The sequence below is a fragment of the Peromyscus leucopus genome, chromosome 6 (assembly GCF_004664715.2).
Source record: "Peromyscus leucopus breed LL Stock chromosome 6, UCI_PerLeu_2.1, whole genome shotgun sequence".
NCBI classification, from domain to species: domain Eukaryota; kingdom Metazoa; phylum Chordata; class Mammalia; order Rodentia; family Cricetidae; genus Peromyscus; species Peromyscus leucopus.
The window spans coordinates 64,955,736-64,962,247 of record NC_051068.1 but is presented as its reverse complement, the minus strand read 5'-3'; positions in this window follow the sequence as shown (position 1 = coordinate 64,962,247).

The following is a 6,512-nucleotide window of genomic DNA, read 5'->3' as shown; positions in this document are numbered from 1 at the left end:
TGCTACTGACAAATGCCCGTGGGGAGAAAGTTGGCCTATTTTCCCCTGTCTCGGCACAGGTTAAGCCACATGGGAAAAATTAGAACACAGCACAGAGGGGCATCCAGAGTCCAGAGTAGGCCAGAGGTAGTTCTGGCAGACAGGTGTGTGTGCATACCAGGGAAGACTGTTAGGAGTAGAATTTGGGAGGTACTTTAGTCCCTCTAGGCATTGAAAGGAAAGAGGAAACTTTGCTTGGGACTAAGCAAGCAGAAACTAAGTTACAAAAATTCTGTCTCACAAGGTAAATCAGTAAAAAAAGAAAATGATACTTAGGAAGAACCCGCGAAAGCCAATAAAACACCTTGCATTTACTTTGTGTCTAACCAAATCCATAGTTGCTTGGAATAAAATTGGATTTGGTTTCTATGTTACATTGGATGTTTATTATCATTAATCTGGACCTTTAGGAAGAACTTGGTGTCTATTGAAGGTGAGCCAAAATTTAGAGACATTGTGTAAGGCACACAGAGCAGGAGCAGTTTGAAAATTAATTAGATAGCAACAGCACCCCTCACCCCTCATCTGATTATCTAGGCATCTCTGTAGGTGGTCCTGGCACCACATCCAGAGCTGAACTCTCAAAGCAAATAAAAACTAAGCCCTGAAAATAGTGGTGACGTGAGTGAATGAAATTGAATAGCTCTCTGCTGGCAACGGTTGGCAAGGAAGTCGGGGCTACTGTGATAGAGCAGCAAAGGGCTGAACTCAACCAAAACTCAAAACGGGCAAGGAAACGTCCCCCTTTAGAACATGCAAAACCAATGTGTCCTGTGGGCATCTGGAAGCCAGAAGACCAGGCTAAGAGTCCAAGCTCTGACACAGCCTATGCATGATCTTGGGGAAGTCATTTGCATCTGAACATCCTTTACTAAAAAATACAACTCGGCAGATGACTTCAAGGCCCTTAAGTAACTCCAGCATTTTGTGATTCAGAGAAAGGAAAGTGTCTTCTTTACTAGCTCAGACATGCTCTGTTCGCAGCTCCACCCCAGCAGCTCACTCATCCCTGAGGAATTTCACACAGAGGAAAAACTACTACCTGTCACTATAGACAGACTCAGACTGGAACTTTTATTGGGTGGTCAGAAAAACAAATGAGAAAACAACAATAGCAAAGCAGAACCAAGTTCCCCGCCCTTTGGTTACCTGAAGTTGTTTGTTAAGTAAACTTGAACAGGGAGGCACTAACTTCCAACTCAGGTGCATGCTTGTGTTTTCATTCTTTTTCCTTTTTTTCTTCTTTGAGACAGGTAACCCTGGCTAGTAGACCAGGATGACCCAGAACTAATAGAGATCCACCTGCCTCTGCCTCCCAAGTGCAGGACTCAAAGGTGTGTGCCACTACACCAACTTATTTTTCTATTGTTAGCAAAAATTCAGCAGCTTAGCTGACACAAATATTGTCTTACAGTTCCATAGGTCAGAAGTCTGCCATAGTCTTATTGGGCTAGAATCCAGGTGTCCACATGTTGCACCATTTTCTTGAGACTCTAAAGAAGGGTCTGCCTGTGCTCTCAGCACCCAGGAGGCTGAGGCAAGAGGAATGGTAGTTTCAGATCTGTTTGGGCTGGATAGTGAATTTGAGGTCCATTTAGGCAACTTTATTTTGACCCTGAGACAAAATTTAAAAAAAAAAAAAAAAAAAAAAAAAAAAAAAAAAAAACAGGAGTATGGTTTACTGGTTGATCAATAGCCTGGCATATGTGTGACCTTGGGTTTAATCCCTATCTTCAAAGAAGATGTCTCCTTACCTATTTTGATTTTTGGTTGAATTAATCTCTTTGCATCTATTTTCATGTGGGGGGTGTTTTGTTTGTGTGCATGTCTATGTGCTATGTGCATGCTTGGTGACCATGAAAATCAGACAAGAGCATCATATCCCCTGTAACTGCAGTTACAGATGGTTGTAAGCTGCTGTGTGGATTCTAGGAATCAAACCCTGCTCCTCTGGAAGAGCAGCCAGTGCTCTTAACTGCTGAGCCATCTCTCCAGCCCTTTGCTCTGTTTTCAAAGCCAAGACCTGGTGGCCAGTTCTCATCCTCCATCTCTCTCTTTCTTTTTCCTTCTCATTTTTCTAACAAAGCTAGAAAAGCTCTTCTGCTTTTAGAAACTAACATGATTACATTAGTGCTACACAGAAAAGACCATAACCTCCAATCTCACCATCCTTGGCCATTGAGCATATAGTTAGTCTCTGACATACAAGACGACAAGATAACCTATTCTCAGGTTCTGAGGATTCCATGCAGGTATATTTGGGAAAGGGAAGTATTGTTCCTACCTCCACCACCACCACCACCTCACCCCTTTTCTGCCTCCAGGTCAATTCTTTTTTTAAAGTTAAGAAAATAAATAGAAGGCTGGAGAGATGACTCAGCAGTTAAGAACACGGGGTGTACTTCCAGAGGTCCTGAGTTCAATTCCCAGCAACCACATGGTGGCTCACAACCATCTGTAAGGTGATCTGGTGCCCTCTTCTGGCTTTCAGGCATACATAAAGAAAGAACATTGTATACTAATAAATAAATCTTAATAAGAGAGAGAGAGAGAGAGAGAGAGAGAGAGAGAGAGAGAGAGAGAGAGAGAGAGAGAACAAATAGACATAGTGGCACATGCCTATTTTCCTGCAATCAGGAGGCCAAGGGCAGAAGGACCGGGAGTTCAAGTGTATCCTGGACACAACACTAGTGAGTTGAGGAAAGCCTGTCTACATATGAAGCTATAAGGAGGAGGAGGAGGAGGAGGAGGAGGAGGAGGAGGAGGAGGAGGAGAATCATCGGTAGCAACAGCCAAAGCAGCCACAAGTACTGTGGGGCTGGAGAGATGGCTCGGCAGTTAAAAGCCTGAACTGTTCTCTCAGAAGGCCAGAGCTTGGTTCCAAATACCCACATTGGGCAGTTCACAACTGCCTGTAACTCCACAAGCCCAGAAGACTCTGATGCCTCCGGCTGCTGTGGGCACATACCACACACAGACACAAGTATAATTAAAAAATAATAAAATCTTGAGGAGTGGGGAGAGTCACTTCTTGTGGTATGTGGAAGGCCATAGGTTGTCTTCTGAGTCACTTAATATTTATCCTGGGGAGATGAAAATATTATTGATTGTTGTTGTCCATGGGGTAGCATAGACAGAATCCCAGACACTGAAAATTCTGTTGTTGTTTTTTTCTTTTTTATTATGAGGGACATAAAAATAGCATGCCTAATTCTGTGGGTGTAAAAATTTCTCAGTGGCTGAATGTATCCTGGAGCTTTTCATTCCTGCCTCAAGGAATTCTCTGTGCTTATAGGGATCTTTTAGAAAGAAAGTCTGGTCCTGCTCCAGGGCTTAATTTGCTTACACCTTCAACACTAGCACCACCTGGGAACCGGATCTGCAGCACTAACAAGAATGAATTCTTTGACATATGACCATAAATAAAAGATCAAAGTTTCTCTTTTTCAGGCCCTCCATCTGCTTAGGCTGTAAACTCCAGATTAGGTGGTGGTTTTTTGTCAACAGGACACAAACTGGAGTCACTAGAGAAGAGGAGCCTTCAGTGAGAAATTGCCTCCATCAGATTAGCCCATGCCTATGTCTGTGAGGTATGGTTTCAGCTGATGTTAGATGTGGGAGGGCCCAGCTCACTGTGGGCCATGCCACCCCTGGTGTGTGAAAGAGCAGGCTGAGCAAGCCGAGCCCTTAAGCAGTGAGTGTTTCTCCATGATCTCTGCTTCGGCTCCTGCCTCCTGGTTCCTACTTCAGCTTCTGCCCTGGATTCCCTCAATGACAGATTATGATGTGGATGTATAAGCCAAATAAACCCTTTCCTCCCTAGATTGGTCGGAGTTTTATCCTAGCACTCTAAAGAAAACTAACACAGATGGTTTTTAACTCTTCCTGGTCCCTCTATTCCTAAGAACTGAACACCTGAGTCCTTATAAATGATGGAGAAATGCTCTGCCACCAAGCTACATCCCCAACCCTACTTCCTATAGGAGTGGTAGACATGTATTCATGTAGTATTTATTGGGTACCTGTCCAATAAATATATAATCCTGAATGGTGGTGATGAGGTAGGCTGTCCCTATAGCTCTCATCTGCCAGCTCTGCACTCATGTGAACAGGTTGGCCCTGCTGGACTGGAACTTGTACACTTCCCACGATTGTTCAGTGATGAGACAGGAACCCAAGTTTCCTTAGAGTAATGTCCGTTTGGTTGATTAATTATTTTTTTTTAAAAAAAAAAATTGTCCCCATTTTACAGTAGCAAGAAAAATAGACACTGTCCTTTAATTTTTTTCTTAGCATTGCATTGGAACAGCATTTTTATCTTGCATGCTTTGGCGCAGAAAGGAAACAGATTTTGTTTTGAAGAGGATGGGAATGTTGTATTCCAAAGCTTTCTACTCTGGTGTTTGATTCTGATAAGCAGAATCGGGGAACTGTTGTTGGGAAAGAGGTTTTTCACAGTCTTCTGTTAAAATGTGCATAACTTTTCTAAATATTACTGTGACTGATTCTTGACTTAGGCAGTTTTTCCTTCACAGAGAAAGCTATTTCAATTCTGATTGTGAGTGAACACTAAGGAAGAGGCCAGACAAAAGAGACAAACAGGCTGGGCTCTAAGCCCAATCCTACCACTCTTTAGCTAGAGTTACTCTGTCAACTTAGCCTCTCTAACGTTTCAGTGTCCACATCTCGGAAATGAGACAATAACCACTTGAGACAGGCAGGGTCCATAGTTCACAACAACAGAAGCCAGCACACATATATCACACACTGAGGTTGCTGGGCTGCTTTCAGACCCTGTAGAAATGAGGATGAATAGGGCAAAGTAGGCCACGTAGCTGCAAGGACACCGGAAGCATGTTACAAAGCTGGTCTGAAGGAGCTAATGCTGCCGGTAATGTGAATGCTGGTTGGCACTTCCTGTCTCTCTCTGCTCAGGGAAACCAGCGTGGTAGGTCTCTAGTCCCTGTGTTCTTAGTGCACCCACATCCAAGTCCCTGGAATAAGCAGGATGCATCTGTTTGATGAACTTAGGTCATCCCTAGCGGTGAAGGAGGTTGGGAAGGCAAGTACATAGTGTTGCAGTTTCTATGGAAAAAAATGGATCCTTCTCACCCTCCTGCCCACTGGAACTCCTAAGACTAGAAAATTTCTATAAATAGGAAGGAACTCCCAGATGGCAAGAGCACCCCCACCACCACCAAAAGGAAGACAGGAAAAAGGGAAGACAGGAAGAAGGGAAGGGAGAGGAAGGAAGAAAGGAAGGAAGGGAGGGAGGAGGGGGAGGGAGGGGAATGAGGGAGGGAGGGAGGAAAGAAGGAAGGGAGGAAGGAAGGAAAAGAGAGAGGAAAGAAAAATAAGAAAAGAAGAAACATTAGATACACACAGAGAGAGAGACAGAGAGAGAGAGAGAGAGAGAGAGAGAGAGAGAGAGAGAGAGAGAAAGGGTGGGGGGAGTTGGCTTAGAGGTTAAGATCATTGGCTGCTTTTCTGGAAGTTCCAGGACCCACATGACACCTTATAGCTGTCCATAACCCAAGTCCCAGGGGAGCCAAAGCCCTCTTCTGGACTCCGAGGGCACTGCATGCACATGGTGCACAGATATATAGGCAGGCAAAACACCCACACACATAAACAACAAAAATATGAAACAAATAATCAAAAAGAAAAGAAAGAGGAAAGAAGCAAGGCCAACATGAAAAGGAAGGGAAGAGGCTGGGGAGAAGGTTCGGTTGGTAAGCACCTGAGTTTGGATCCCCAGACTCGGGCAATGGGAACAAAGCTGTTAGGGAGCTTCAGGTTCTTGGCAGCCTAATATCTTCCTGTGCGCGCGCGCGCGCACACACACACACACACACACACACACACACACACACACACACACACATAGCATTTAACATAATTGCTGGCCTCTGTTATAGTCAATGCACACTATTTTCCAGGGTACTTCTGATTAATAAACAGGACACGGTCATGAAGAATATATGGCTAAAATTAAGCTTTGAAATCAGGATGCTTGATTTAAAGCAAAGCTTGATTCAAGCCAAGCTAAAAAGGGCTATATTAAGTCATTGTTTTCCAGTACTTAAAAATGTTTATTTTTGGTAAAGTCATTGATATTTTAATTGAAAAGAGCAAGAACATGAAAACTTTTCCCCTACAAACTCTTATTAAAAATAAAACCATCTGACCTAGTTTTCCTAGTTTTTAAAACCTGTTTCTTGTTATAAAAAAATGAAGTAAAGGAGAAACTAAGCAAAGTTTGAATCCCCTTTTGTTTCTAGAAATTGTTCAGACGGGTCCTAAGTTGTATCGATTTCTCTTAAGACGCTAGCTCATTGCTGCCTGCTCTTCCATTTGCGTGTTTGCTTGGAAGCCGTGAACTCGTGAAAAAGTTCAATAGAAATGAGAAATTACTATATCCCTAAGTGAACTTAAATGAAATTGCACATGATTTTTCTAATCACAAAGTACAC